Source organism: Scyliorhinus torazame, chromosome 11 (genome assembly GCF_047496885.1).
Source record: "Scyliorhinus torazame isolate Kashiwa2021f chromosome 11, sScyTor2.1, whole genome shotgun sequence".
Lineage (NCBI taxonomy): Eukaryota > Metazoa > Chordata > Chondrichthyes > Carcharhiniformes > Scyliorhinidae > Scyliorhinus > Scyliorhinus torazame.
The window spans coordinates 244,432,624-244,447,463 of record NC_092717.1 but is presented as its reverse complement, the minus strand read 5'-3'; the positions used below and the strand labels follow the sequence as shown (position 1 = coordinate 244,447,463).

Below are 14,840 nucleotides of genomic sequence, written 5' to 3'. Positions count from 1 at the left end.
CTGTCTGTGGGGGTGGGGGGGTGGGGGGGTCTGGAACCAAGAGAGACAGCCTCAGAATGAGACACATCTCCAGACCGAGATGAGGAGGAATTCCTTCATTCCGAGAGTGATGAATGTGGTAAACCACTGTATTGTATTGTTACATGCCTGGGCTTGTCCCTGCTGGCTCCGCCTGTGACTCCTCCCCTCGGCCTCATGTATAAAGGTGGCCAGCCTCCAGCCCTGCCCTCATTCTGGGACCGGCTGCCAGCAGGTGTCGTTAAGCTGATTAAAGCCACAGTTTTTCTCCCGACTCCTCGTCTGTCGTCATTGATGGTACATCAATTTAATCAGCTTAAAATTTCCAGATGGATCCATCGCTAAAACCTGATCGCCTGGAGCTAGACCCCCAAGCAGCCGACGCACTATTACGTTTGAACACTGGCCACGCTGCTTCGAATCGTACGTTGAGTCCTCCGGCGATCGCCGTCGCCGAGACCCACAAGCCGCGAATCCTCAATTCCCGGGTGAGCCCGCAAGTAGTCCTTATCATCAAAGAACAAAGAACAAAGAAATGTACAGCACAGGAACAGGCCCTTCGGCCCTCCAAGCCCGTGCCGACCATACTGCCCGACTAAACTACAATCTTCTACACTTCCTGGGTCCGTATCCTTCTATTCCCATCCTATTCATATATTTGTCAAGATGCCCCTTAAATGTCCCTATCGTCCCTGCTTCCACTTCCTCCTCCGGTAGCGAGTTCCAGGTACCCACTACCCTCTGCGTAAAAAACTTGCCTCGTACATCTACTCTAAACCTTGCCCCTCTCACCTTAAACCTATGCCCCCTAGTAATTGACCCCTCTACCCTGGGGAAAAGCCTCTGACTATCCACTCTGTCTATGCCCCTCATAATTTTGTATACCTCTATCAGGTCGCCCCTCAACCTCCTTCGTTCCAGTGAGAACAAACCGAGTTTATTCAACCGCTCCTCATAGCTAATGCCCTCCATACCAGGCAACATTCTGGTAAATCTCTTCTGCACCCTCTCTAAAGCCTCCACATCCTTCTGGTAGTGTGGCGACCAGAATTGAACACTATACTCCAAGTGTGGCCTAACTAAGGTTCTATACAGCTGCAACATGACTTGCCAATTCTTATACTCAATGCCCCGGCCAATGAAGGCAAGCATGCCGTATGCCTTCTTGACTACCTTCTCCACCTGTGTTGCCCCTTTCAATGACCTGTGGACCTGTACTCCTAGATCTCTTTGACTTTCAATACTCTTGAGGGTTCTACCATTCACTGTATATTCCCTACCTGCATTAGACCTTCCAAAATGCATTACCTCACATTTGTCCGGATTAAACTCCATCTGCCATCTCTCCGCCCAAGTCTCCAGACAATCTAAATCCTGCTGTATCCTCAGACAGTCCTCATCGCTATCCGCAATTCCGCCAACCTTTGTGTCGTCTGCAAACTTACTAATCAGACCAGTTACATTTTCCTCCAAATCATTTATATATACTACAAAGAGCAAAGGTCCCAGCACTGATCCCTGTGGAACACCACTGGTCACAGCCCTCCAATTAGAAAAGCATCCCTCCATTGCTACCCTCTGCCTTCTATGGCCTAGCCAGTTCTGTATCCACCTTGCCAGTTCACCCCTGATCCCGTGTGACTTCACCTTTTGTACTAGTCTACCATGAGGGACCTTGTCAAAGGCCTTACTGAAGTCCATATAGACAACATCTACTGCCCTACCTGCATCAATCATCTTAGTGACCTCCTCGAAAAACTCTATCAAGTTAGTGAGACACGACCTCCCCTTCACAAAACCGTGCTGCCTCTCACTAATACGTCCATTTGCTTCCAAATGGGAGTAGATCCTGTCTCTAAGAATTCTCTCCAGTAATTTCCCTACCACTGACGTAAGGCTCACCGGCCTGTAGTTCCCGGGATTATCCTTGCTACCCTTCTTAAACAGAGGAACAACATTGGCTATTCTCCAGTCCTCCGGGACATCCCCTGAAGACAGCGAGGATCCAAAGATTTCTGCCAAGGCCTCAGCAATTTCCTCTCCAGCCTCCTTCAGTATTCTGGGGTAGATCCCATCAGGCCCTGGGGACTTATCTACCTTAATATTTTTTAAGACACCCAACACCTCGTCTTTTTGGATCACAATGTGACCCAGGCTATCTACACCCCCTTCTCCAGACTCAACATCTACCAATTCCTTCTCTTTGGTGAATACTGATGCAAAGTATTCATTTAGTACCTCGCCCATTTCCTCTGGCTCCACACATAGCTTCCCTTGCCTATCCTTCAGTGGGCCAACCCTTTCCCTGGCTACCCTCTTGCTTTTTATGTACATGTAAAAAGCCTTGGGATTTTCCTTAACCCTATTTGCTAATGACTTTTCGTGACCCCTTCTAGCCCTCCTGACTCCTTGCTTAAGTTCCTTCCTACTTTCCTTATATGCCACACAGGCTTCGTCTGTTCCCAGCCTTTTAGCCCTGACAAATGCCTCCTTTTTCTTTTTGACGAGGCCTACAATATCACTCGTCATCCAAGGTTCCCGAAAATTGCCGTATTTATCTTTCTTCCTCACAGGAACATGCCGGTCCTGTATTCCTTTCAACTGCCACTTGAAAGCCTCCCACATGTCAGATGTTGATTTGCCCTCAAACATCCGCCCCCAATCTATGTTCTTCAGTTCCCGCCTAATATTGTTATAATTAGCCTTCCCCCAATTTAGCACATTCATCCTCGGACCACTCTTATCCTTGTCCACCAGTACTTTAAAACTTACTGAATTGTGGTCACTGTTACCGAAATGCTCCCCTACTGAAACATCTACCAACTGGCCGGGCTCATTCCCCAATACCAGGTCCAGTACCGCCCCTTCCCTAGTTGGACTGTTTACATATTGTTTTAAGAAGCCCTCCTGGATGCTCCTTACAAACTCCGCCCCGTCTAAGCCCCTGGCACTAAGTGAGTCCCAGTCAATATTGGGGAAGTTGAAGTCCCCCATCACCACAACCCTGTTGTTTTTACTCTTTTCCAAAATCTGTCTACCTATCTGCTCCTCTATCTCCCGCTGGCTGTTGGGAGGCCTGTAGTATACCCCCAACATTGTGACTGCACCCTTCTTATTCCTGATCTCTACCCATATAGCCTCACTGCCCTCTGAGGTGTCCTCTCGCAGTACAGCTGTGATATTCTCCCGAACAAGTAGCGCAACTCCGCCTCCCCTTTTACATCCCCCTCTATCCCGCCTGAAACATCTAAATCCTGGAACGTTTAGCTGCCAATCCTGCCCTTCCCTCAACCAGGTCTCTGTAATGGCAACAACATCATAGTTCCAAGTACTAATCCAAGCTCTAAGTTCATCTGCCTTACCCGTAATATTTCTTGCATTAAAACATATGCACTTCAGGCCACCAGACCCGCTGTGTTCAGCAACTTCTCCCCGTCTGCTCTGCCTCAGAGCCCCACTGTCCCTATTCCCTAGTTCTCCCTCAATGCTCTCACCTTCTGACCTATTGCTTCCGTGCCCACCCCCCTGCCATACTAGTTTAAACCCTCCCGTGTGACACTAGCAAACCTCGCGGCCAGGATATTTATGCCTCTCCGGTTTAGATGCAACCCGTCCTTCTGATACAGGTCACACCTGCCCCGGAAGAGCTCCCAGTGGTCCAGATAATGGAAACCCTCCCTCCTACACATCAGGGACACTGACTCGCACGAAGATGCGATAACGCTGTTGAAAGGACAGTATGTTAATGGAGTCAACGAGGTGTATGCTCGGCATCTCCTTGCCACGAGGCGACAGCGACCCGGAGAATCGCAAGCCGGATTTCTGCGCGCATTGCGGGTACTCGGCCGCAACTGCAGTTGTAAGGCAGTATCGGCTGCCGAGCACGCAGCTGCTGATCCGGGACGCCTATGCCGCAGGCATAAAATCGAATTACATCTGCCAGCGCCTGCTAGAAGGGGGTTCACTTGACCTCCAAGGAACAGTACGGATTTCGGACTCATTAGAAGTGGCCTTCCGCAACTTGGATGCCTGCACCTCCGACCACGCGGCACCCTCGTGGACACCCTGGGCACCACCATCACCCGACCCGGGGGCGCTGCAAGCCTGTGCCGTGCAGCAACCTGCCAATCCTGGGGGCCCAAAATACTACTGCTGTGGCCAGGGTAAGAACCCCAGGCAACGCGGCCCAGCGAGGAGCGCGATCTGCAACGGGTGTGGTAAAAAGGCCCACTTCCCTCAAGTCTGCCAGTCCCGATCTGTTCGTAAGCCCAGCAGCGCTGCGTGTAACTTGTGGGGGCCGCCTTCTTCAACACCACCCACCACGTGGGGGTCGCCATCTTGGTCGCCACGTGCGACCCGTGGGGGCTGCCATCTTGGTCGCCATCTTCGACACCACCCGCCACGTGCGACCCGCGGGGGCCACCAACTTTACTTCGGCCCGCCACCTCCAAGAACCCCTGCTCATCCAATCGGCCCGCCCACCTTCCGAAGACCGCCTCCATCACCCTCTACCTCATCACCTCGCCAAATCCATGATGGCAGTCCCGATCAACGGTCACGAGACGACCCACCTGTTCAACTCCGGGAGCACGGATAGTTTCATTCACCCAGATACGGTACGGCGCTGCTCCCTCCCAATCTTGCCCATGACCCAGAAAATCTCCCTGGCTTCCGAATCTCATTCCGTGGAAGTCCATGGGTATTGTGTTGAAACCCTTACGGTACGGGGCATTGAGTTCAAAGGGTTCAAACTCTATGTCCACCCACAACTCTGCGCTGCCATGCTACTAGGTCTTGACTTCCAGTGCCACCTCAAAAGTCTTACCCTGGAGTTCGATGGGCCCCTGCCACCCCTCACCGTAGGTAGCCTATCGACCCCTAAAGTCGCCCCACCCCCGCTCTTCGCCAACCTAATCCCGGACTGTAAGCCCGTCGCTACTCGGAGCAGACGATACAGTGCTCAGGACAAGGCCTTTATCAGGTCAGACGTCCAGCGACTCCTGCGGGAAGGGGTCATTGAGGCCAGTACTAGCCCCTGGAGAGCCCAAGTGGTGGTCGTCAAAACTGGGGAGAAGCACCGGATGGTCATCGACTACAGTCAGACCATCAACCGGTACACGCAGCTCGATGCGTACCCCTCCCCCGCATATCTGACATGGTCAATCAGATTGTGCAGTACCGGGTCTTCTCCACCATCGATTTGAAGTCCGCGTATCACTGGCTCCCTATCTAACGGAGGACCACCAATACACTGTCTTCGACCACTTCCTCAGGGTCCCCTTTGACATCACCTATGGGGTCTCGGTCTTCCAACAGGAGATGGACCGAATGGTTGACCAGTGCGGGCTGCGGGCCACGTTACCGTATCTGGATAATGTCACCATCTGCGGCCATGACCAGCAGGACCATGACGCCAACCTCCATAAATTCCTCCACACCGCCAAGTTCCTTAACCTCATATACAATAAGGAGAAATGTGTTTTCCGCACAGCCCGCCTAGCCATCCTTGGCTACATTGTGGAAAATGAAGTCCTCGGGCCCGACCCCGACTGCATGCGCTCCCTCCTGGAACTTCCCCTCCCCCACTTCCCCAAGGCCCTGAAGAGATGCCTGGGGTTCTTCTCCTACTATGCTCAGTGGGTCCCCAATTATGCAGATAAGGTCCGTCCACTTATTAAATCCACCCTTTTCCCCTGACGACTGAGGCCCGACTGGCCTTCAACTGCATCAAGGCAGATATTGCCAAAGCCGCGATGCACGCAGTAGACGTGTCCATTCCGTTCCAGGTGGAGAGCGATGTGTCGGACTTTGCTCTGGCCGCTTCCCTCAACCAGGCGGGCAGGTCCGTGGCTTTCTTCTCCCGTACCCGCCAGGGCTCTGAAATTCGACACTCCTCCGTCGAAAAGGAAGCCCAAGCCATCGTAGAAGCTGTGCGACATTGGAGGCATTACCTGGCCGGGAGGCGATTCACTCTCCTCACTGACCAACGGTCGGTTGCCTTCATGTTCAATAACACACAGCGGGGCAAGATTAAGAATGACAAGATTCTGAGGTGGAGGATCGAACTCTCCACTTATAAGTATGATATCTTGTATCGACCTGGGAAGCTCAATGAGCCCCCAGATGCCCTATCCCACGGTACATGTGCCAGCGCACAAGTAGACCGACTTCGGGCCCTCCACAATGACCTCTGTCACCCAGGGGTCACCGGGTTCTTCCACTTCATCAAGGCCTGCAACCTGCCTTACTCCATCGAGGAGGTCAGGACCATGACCAGGGACTGCCAGGCCTGCGCGGAGTGCAAACCGCACTTCTGTCGGCCAGACAGAGCACATCTGGTAAAGGCCTCCCGCCCCATTTGAGCGCCTCAGCGTCGATTTCAAAGGGCCCCTCCCCTCCACTGACTGTAACGTGTACTTTGTCAACGTCATTGATGAGTACTCATGTTTCCCTTTCGCCATCCCGTGCCCTGACATGACCTCTACCACAGTCATCAAGGCCCTGCACAGTCTCTTCACCTTGTTTGGTTTCCCCACCTATATCCATAGTGATCGGGGTTTCTCTTTCATGCGTCATGAGCTGCGTCAGTTCCTGCTTAGCAAGGGCATCGCCTCGAGCAGGACTACCAGCTACAACCCCCGGGGAAACAAACAGGTGGAGGGGGAGAACGCGACGGCTGGAAGGCCGTCCTTCTTGTCCTACAGTCTAGAGGTCTCCTTGTCTCCCGCTGGCAGGTGGTCCTTCCCGATGCGCTCCACTCCGTCCGGTCGCTCCTGTGTACCGCCACCAATGTGACCCCTCATGAGAGGATGTTTGTTTTCCCCAGGAAGACCACCTCCGGGGTCTCGCTCCCGTCCTGGCTGACGGTCCCAGGGCCCGTCCTCCTCCGGAAGCATGCGAGGAGCCATAAGTCAGATCCACTGGTCGAAAAGGTCCTTCTCCTCCATGCTAACCCCCAATATGCCTACGTAGCACACCATGACGGGATGGGAGGGCACAGTCTCCCTTCGGGATTTGGCACCCGCAGGTTCCCCAGTGACCATCACACACCCCCGACCCTACACCGTCTCCCCCCCATTGCTACTCATCTACTACGAGACGCAGAAGATGACACGCTCCTGGACACGCAGGCCTCAACACCTCATCCAATACCAATATCCACACCACAGCCGGGACTGAGGCGGTCACAGCGGAGAATCAAAGCCCCCCGACGGCGGAGAGTCAAAGCCCCCCGACAGACTCTATCTATAACTCAACTCGTCCACTTCACCCCCGCCAGACTCTTTTTTTTTTTAACAGGGGTGCATGTGGTAAACCACTGTATTGTATTGTTACATGCCTGGGCTTGCCCCTGCTGGCTCCACCTGTGGCTCCTCCCCTCGGGCCACAGTTTTTCTCCCGACTCCTCGTCTGTCGTCATGATGGTACATCAATGAATCTTTGGAATCCTCTCCCCCGGAGAGCTGTGGAGATTCAGTCATTGAGTTATGTTCAAGTTGAGATCAATAGGTTTCTACAAATTAAAAAAACATCTGGGGCTGATTCAGAAAAATGACGCGGAGGCGGTAGAGCAGCCGTGGTCTGGTCGAATGGTGGAGCAAGCTCGAGGGGCCGAATGGCCTAGTCCTGTTCCGAAGTGGATTTCTCTTCTAAATGAGCTGCTGCAGGCTCAGTGGATATAATGACCTCCTGCGCTGCGGTAATCTTTGATTCTCGAGATGTGGGCTAACCAAGGTTCAACAAAAGTTCAACATTGCTCTGCTTTACAGTTCTCCCCCTGGAAAAGTCATTGTTTTTTTTTTTCTTAGCTGCGTGGGACTGTCAAGTGACTCATCTTCCGCTGTCTCATCCTTGACTTAATCTTTCCTTGGAAACGCAGAACTGCGGTTCAGAGAGAAAGCGGAGGTGAATCACCGAGGGAGCACATGTTTCAAGTCCTTGGGGAAGGATTCGAGACGGGGGTTCGGGGAAAAATGTTTTCACCCAGTGGGGGCCCGTAACCCACTGCCTGAGAAGGAGGGAGCGGTAAGAACCCTCAACGCATTGAAAAGGCTACCAGAGCCCACAGAGCTATGGGCCAAGGGTTGGAACCGGATGCTACCTACATTCTGTGTTCAACACCCAATCACACAAATGATCTCTGCCTATTTTTAATATTTCAGGCACGATTAGGCTGGGCAGCTCTTTTCACTTTGGCCGGCAAAGTCATGACTGGCTGGCTGACCTCCTCCTGTGTTGTAATGTCTCAATGTTTCAGTGTGACGTTCCTGCCGTCCCTCGGTTGTCCGCCTCACCACCACTTCCCGCCTCCTCTTCGACCGCGGCAACAGTTTTCAACTGAAGAACGCCAGGAGCAGGAAGACCACTCGGCCCATCGAGCCCGCTCCCATCATGCAATGAGATCATGGATGATCTTGGGCTTCGACTCCACCATCCCGCCCCCTCTCCATATCCCTTAATTCCCAGAAAGCAGCCTCCGATACATTGAAAGATGGAGCATCCACAACCCTCCCATGGCAGAGGATTCCAATGATTCGTCACCGTTTAGTGAAGTCATTTCTCCTCTTCTCAGTCCTAAATGATTGGCACCTTATCCTGAGACTGGGCCCCCTTGTTTCAGACCCTCTGACTAATGGGAATTGTCTCCGTGTCTACCCCATCAAGTTCCTTCAGAATTTCCAACTTTTCAATGTGATTACCTCTTTTACTCTTCTCAGTTCCAAAGAATATAACCCAATTTATCCAGGCCCTCATCATCGAACAACCCCCCCATCCCAGGGACCAATCTCGTAAACCATTCGCTGTATGGCCTCCAGTGCACGTATAGCCTGTCTTAAATGTGGAGACCAACTTTAATATTTTAATTAAGTTTTTAGTGTGACAAGTAGGCTTACATTAACACTGCAATGAAGTTACTGTGAAAAGCCCCTAGTCGCCACATTCCGGTGCCTGTTCGGGTACACTGAGGGGGAATTCAGAATGTCCAATTCACCTAACAAGCGCGTCTTTCGGGACTTGTGGGAGGAAACCGGAGCACCCGGAGGAAACCCACGCAGACACTGGGAGAACGTGCAGACTCCGCACAGACAGTGACCGAAGCCACAAATCAAACCTGGGATCTGGCGCTGTGAAGCAACAGTGATAACCACTGTGCTACCGTGCTGCCTTGCACAAAGTATTCCAGATGTGGTTTCATTAAACCCCTGTACAAATGTAGTGCAACTGCTTATTTCTTGTGCTCCAACTCTTTGCAATAAAGACCAAAATAATATTAGCCTTCCTCACTGCTGAACAAAGTTTCTGCGTTCCTTGTATGAGCACGCCCAACGCTCTTTCAACGTCACCTTTTCTATCCTTGCGACTAATGTGAATAATTTTGCGCTTCCCTATATTATACTGTACCTGTGATCTTGTCCATTTTGTCTACATCTCTCTCTAGCCTCTCCTGTGCCCTCCCCACTGCTTATCTTTCCAACTAGTTTTGTATTATCAGCAAACCTGGAAACATTACTCTCTGTTTCTTCATCTGAGTCATTAATATAGATTTGCAAATAGCTGAGGCCCCAGCAAGGGAAATGAGGCTGTGACAGGTGAGGACCTTGAGAGGATTGTTATCACTAAGGAGGTAGTGATGGACAAGCTAATGGGGCTAAAGGTAGACCAGTCTCCTGGACCTGATGGGATGCATCCCTGAGTGCTAAAAGAGATAGCTAGGGAAATTGCAAATGCACTAGTGATCATTTACCAAAATTCACTAGACTCTGGGGTGGTCCCGGCGGAAATTAGCAAACGTGACACCACTGTTTAAAAAAGGAGGTAGGCAGAAAGCGGGTAATTATAGGCCAGTGAGCTTAACTTCGGTAGTAAGGAAGATGCTGGGATATATCATCAAGGAAGAAATAGCGAGGCATCTGGATGGAAATTGTCCCATTGGGCAGACGCAGCATGGGTTCATAAAGGGCAGGTCGTGCCTCACTAATTTAGTGGAATTTTTTGAGGACATTAACAGTGCGGCAGATAACGGGGAGCCAATGGATGTGGTATATCTGGATTTCCAGAAAGCCTTTGACAAGGTGCCACACAAAAGGTTACTGCATAAGATAAAGATGCATGGCATTAAGGGTAAAGTAGTAATTATAATTAAAGTAAAGTACTTAATTATAATTTAGAGGGACATCTAAGCCAGAGATCGGAGAGTACTATATTTAGCTTTCGCATTTCTATTAGAAATCCAGGCTAGGAAACAGATAGTTAACAGTAACTTTGAAATTTAAAAAAAAAAAAATTCAAAAAAAATAAAAAATTTAAATTTAAATTTTAATTAATTGACGCAATGTCAGTTAGAAGGGTGCTGTGCTCTGACTGTGAGATGTGGCAGGTCCGGGAGGCTTCCAGCGTCCCGGATGGCTTCATCTGCAGAAAGTGCACCCAACTGGAGCTCCTCACAGACCGCATGGTTCGGTTGGAGCAGCAATTGGATGCACTTAGGAGCATGCAGGTGGCGGAAAGCGTCATAGATCGCAGTTATGTAAATGTGGTCACATCCAAGGTGCAGGCAGAGAAATGGGTGACCACCAGAAAGGGCAGGCAGTCAGTGCAGGAATCCCCTGTGGTTGTCCCCCTCTCGAACAGATATACCCCTTTGGATACTGTCGGGGGGGATAGCCTATCCAATCAGGGAAAAACAGCAGCAGCCAGAGCAGTGGCACCACGGCTTCTCTGATGTTCAGAGGTGAGGGTCAAAGCGCAGAAGAGTAATAGTAATAGGGGACTCTAAAATCAGGGGCACAGATAGGCGCTTCTGTGGACGTGAAAGAGACTCCAGGATGGTATGTTGCCTCCCTGGTGCCAGGGTCCAGGATGTCTCCGAACGGGTAGAGGGCATCCTGAAGGGGGAGGGCAAACAGGCAGAGGTCGTTGTACATATTGGTACTAACGACATAGGCAGGAAGGGGCATGAGGTCCTGCAGCAGGAGTTCAGGGAGCCAAGCAGAAAGTTAAAAGACAGGACCTCGAGGGTTGTAATCTCGGGATTACTCCCTGTGCCACGTGCCAGTGAGACTAGAAATAGGAAGATAGAGCAGCTAAACACGTGGCTAAACAGCTGGTGTAGGAGGGAGGGTTTCCATTATCTGGACCACTGGGAGCTCTTCCGGGGCAGGTGTGACCTGTATAAGAAGGACGGGTTGCATCTAAACCGGAGAGGCATAAATATCCTGGCCGCGAGGTTTGCTAGTGTCACACAGGAGGGTTTAAACTAGTATGGCAGGGGGGTGGGCACGGGAGCAATAGGTCAGAAGGTGAGAGCATTGAGGGAGAACTAGGGAATAGGGACAGTGTGGCTCTGAGGCAGAGCAGACAGGGAGAAGTTGCTGAACACAGCGGGTCTGGTGGCCTGAAGTGCATATGTTTTAATGCAAGAAGTATTACGGGTAAGGCAGATGAACTTAGAGCTTGGATTAGTACTTGGAACTATGATGTTGTTGCCATTACAGAGACCTGGTTGAGGGAAGGGCAGGATTGGCAGCTAAACGTTCCAGGATTTAGATGTTTCAGGCGGGATAGAGGGGGATGTAAAAGGGGAGGCGGAGTTGCGCTACTGGTTCGGGAGAACATCACAGCTGTACTGCGAGAGGACACCTCAGAGGGCAGTGAGGCTATATGGGTAGAGATCAGGAATAAGAAGGGTGCAGTCACAATGTTGGGGGTTTACTACAGGCCTCCCAACAGCCAGCGGGAGATAGAGGAGCAGATAGGTAGACAGATTTTGGAAAAGAGTAAAAACAACAGGGTTGTGGTGATGGGAGACTTCAACTTCCCCAATATTGAATAGGACTCACTTAGTGCCAGGGGCTTAGACGGGGCGGAGTTTGTAAGGAGCATCCAGGAGGGCTTCTTAAAACAATATGTCGACAGTCCAACTAGGGAAGGGGCGGTACTGGACCTGGTATTGGGGAATGAGCCCGGCCAGGTGGTAGATGTTTCAGTAGGGGGGCATTTCGGTAACAGTGACCACAATTCAGTAAGTTTTAAAGTACTGGTGGACAAGGATAAGAGTGGTCCTAGGATGAATGTGCTAAATCGGGGGAAGGCTAATTATAGCAATATTAGGCGGGAACTGACGAACATAGATTGGGGGCGGATGTTTGAGGGCAAATCAACATCTGACATGTGGGAGGCTTTCAAGTGGCAGTTGAAAGGAATTCAGGACCGGCATGTTCCTGTGAGGAAGAAGGATAAATACGGCAATTTTCGGGAACCATGGATGACGAGAGATATTGTAGGCCTCGTCAAAAAGAAAAAGGAGGCATTTGTCAGGGCTAAAAGGCTGGGAACAGACGAAGCCTGCGTGGAATACAAGGAAAGTAGGAAGGAACTTAAGCAAGGAGTCAGGAGGGCTAGAAGGGATCACGAAAAGTCATTGGCAAATAGGGTTAAGGAAAATCCCAAGGCTTTTTACACGTACATAAAAAGCAAGAGGGTAGCCAGGGAAAGGGTTGGCCCACTGAAGGATAGGCAAGGGAATCTATGTGTGGAGCCAGAGGAAATGGGCGAGGTACTAAATGAATACTTTGCATCAGTATTCACCAAAGAGAAGAAATTGGTAGATGTTGAGTCTGGAGAAGGGTGTGTAGATAGCCTGGGTCACATTGAGATCCAAAAAGACGAGGTGTTGGGTGTCTTAAAAAATATTAAGGTAGATAAGTCCCCAGGGCCTGATGGAATCTACCCCAGAATACTGAAGGAGGCTGGAGAGGAAATTGCTGAGTCCTTGACAGAAATCTTTGGATCCTCGCTGTCTTCAGGGGATGTCCCGGAGGACTGGAGAATAGCCAATGTTGTTCCTCTGTTTAAGAAGGGTAGCAAGGATAATCCCGGGAACTACAGGCGAGCCTTACTTCAGTGGTAGGGAAACTACTGGAGAGAATTCTTCGAGACAGGATCTACTCCCATTTGGAAGCAAATGGACGTATTAGTGAGAGGCAGCACGGTTTTGTGAAGGGGAGGTCGTGTCTCACTAACTTGATAGAGTTTTTCGAGGAGGTCACTAAGATGATTGATGCAGGTAGGGCAGTGGATGTTGTCTATATGGACTTCAGTAAGGCCTTTGACAAGGTCCCTCATGGTAGACTTGTACAAAAGGTGAAGTCACACGGGTTCAGGGGTGAGCTGGCAAGGTGGATACAGAACTGGCTAGGCCATAGAAGGCAGAGAGTAGCAATGGAAGGATGCTTTTCTCATTGGAGGGCTGTGACCAGTGGTGTTCCACAGGGATCAGTGCTGGGACCTTTGCTCTTTGTAGTATATATAAATGATTTGGAGGAAAATGTAACTGGTCTGATTAGTAAGTTTGCAGACGACACAAAGGTTGGTGGAATTGCGGATAGCGATGAGGACTGTTGGAGGATACAGCAGGATTTAGATTGTTTGGAGACTTGAGCAGAGAGATGGCAGATGGAGTTTAATCCGGACAAATGTGAGGTAATGCATTTTGGAAGGTCTAATGCAGGCAGGGAATATACAGTGAATGGTAGAACCCTCAAGAGTATTGAAAGTCAAAGAGATCTAGGAGTACAGGTGCACAGGTCATTGAAAGGGGCAACACAGGTGGAGAAGGTAGTCAAGAAGGCATACGGCATGCTTGCCTTCATTGGCCGGGGCATTGAGTATAAGAATTGGCAAGTCATGTTGCAGCTGTATAGAACCTTAGTTAGGCCACACTTGGAGTACAGTGTTCAATTCTGGTCGCCACACTACCAGAAGGATGTGGAGGCTTTAGAGAGGGTGCAGAAGAGATTTACCAGAATGTTGCCTGGTATGGAGGGCATTAGCTATGAGGAGCGGTTGAATAAACTCGGTTTGTTCTCACTGGAACGAAGGAGGTTGAGGGCAGACCTGATAGAGGTATACAAAATTATGAGGGGCATAGACAGAGTGGATAGTCAGAGGCTTTTCCCCAGGGTAGAGGGGTCAATTACTAGGGGGCATAGGTTTAAGGTGAGAGGGGCAAGGTTTAGAGTAGATGTACGAGGCAAGTTTTTTACGCAGAGGGTAGTGGGTGCCTGGAACTCGCTACCGGAGGAGGTGGTGGAAGCAGGGATGATAGTGACATTTTAGGGGCATCTTGACAAATACATGAATAGGATGGGAATAGAGGGATACGGACCCAGGAAGTGTAGAAGATTGTAGTTTAGTCGGGCAGCATGGTCGGCACGGGCTTGGAGGGCCGAAGGGCCTGTTCCTGTGCTGTACATTTCTTTGTTCTTTGTTCTCGTCGCATGGATAGAGGATTGGTTAATTAATAGAAAGCAAAGAGTGGGGATTAATGCGTGTTTCTCTGGTTGGCAATCAGTAGCTAGTGGTGTCCCTCAGGGATCAGTGTTGGGCCCACAACTGTTCACAATTTACATAGATGATTTGGAGTTGGGGACCAAGGGCAATGTGTCCAAGTTTGCAGACGACACTAAGATAAGTGGTAAAGCAAAAAGTGCAGAGGATACTGGAAGTCTGCAGAGGGATTTGGATAGGCTAAGTGAATGGGCTAGGGTCTGGCAGATGGAATACAATGTTGACAAATGTGAGATTATCCATTTTGGTAGGAATAACAGCAAAAGGGATTATTATTTAAATGATAAAATATTAAAACATGCTGCTGTGCAGAGAGACCTGGGTGTGCTAGTGCATGAGTCGCAAAAAGTTGGTTTACAGGTGCAACAGGTGATTAAGAAGGCAAATGGAATTTTGTCCTTCATTGCTAGAGGGATGGAGTTTAAGACTAGGGAGGTTATGCTGCAATTGTATAAGGTGTTAGTGAGGCCACA

General features: G+C 50.3%; 1 protein-coding gene across 4 annotated transcripts in view; it reads left to right on the top strand.

Moving 5' to 3' along the window:
* The first annotated feature begins 362 nt into the window (after positions 1-362).
* Positions 363-14,840, top strand: part of LOC140385888 (protein SSXT-like) — a 118,258-nt gene continuing 103,780 nt past the window's right edge. The window contains exon 1 of one of the 4 annotated variants that reach the window (XM_072468502.1): positions 363-506. The gene's annotated coding sequence lies outside the window, so the exon portion shown is untranslated. The remainder of the gene's footprint in view (positions 507-14,840) is intronic. The other 3 variants (XM_072468503.1, XM_072468504.1, XM_072468505.1) reach the window with 3 other exon arrangements.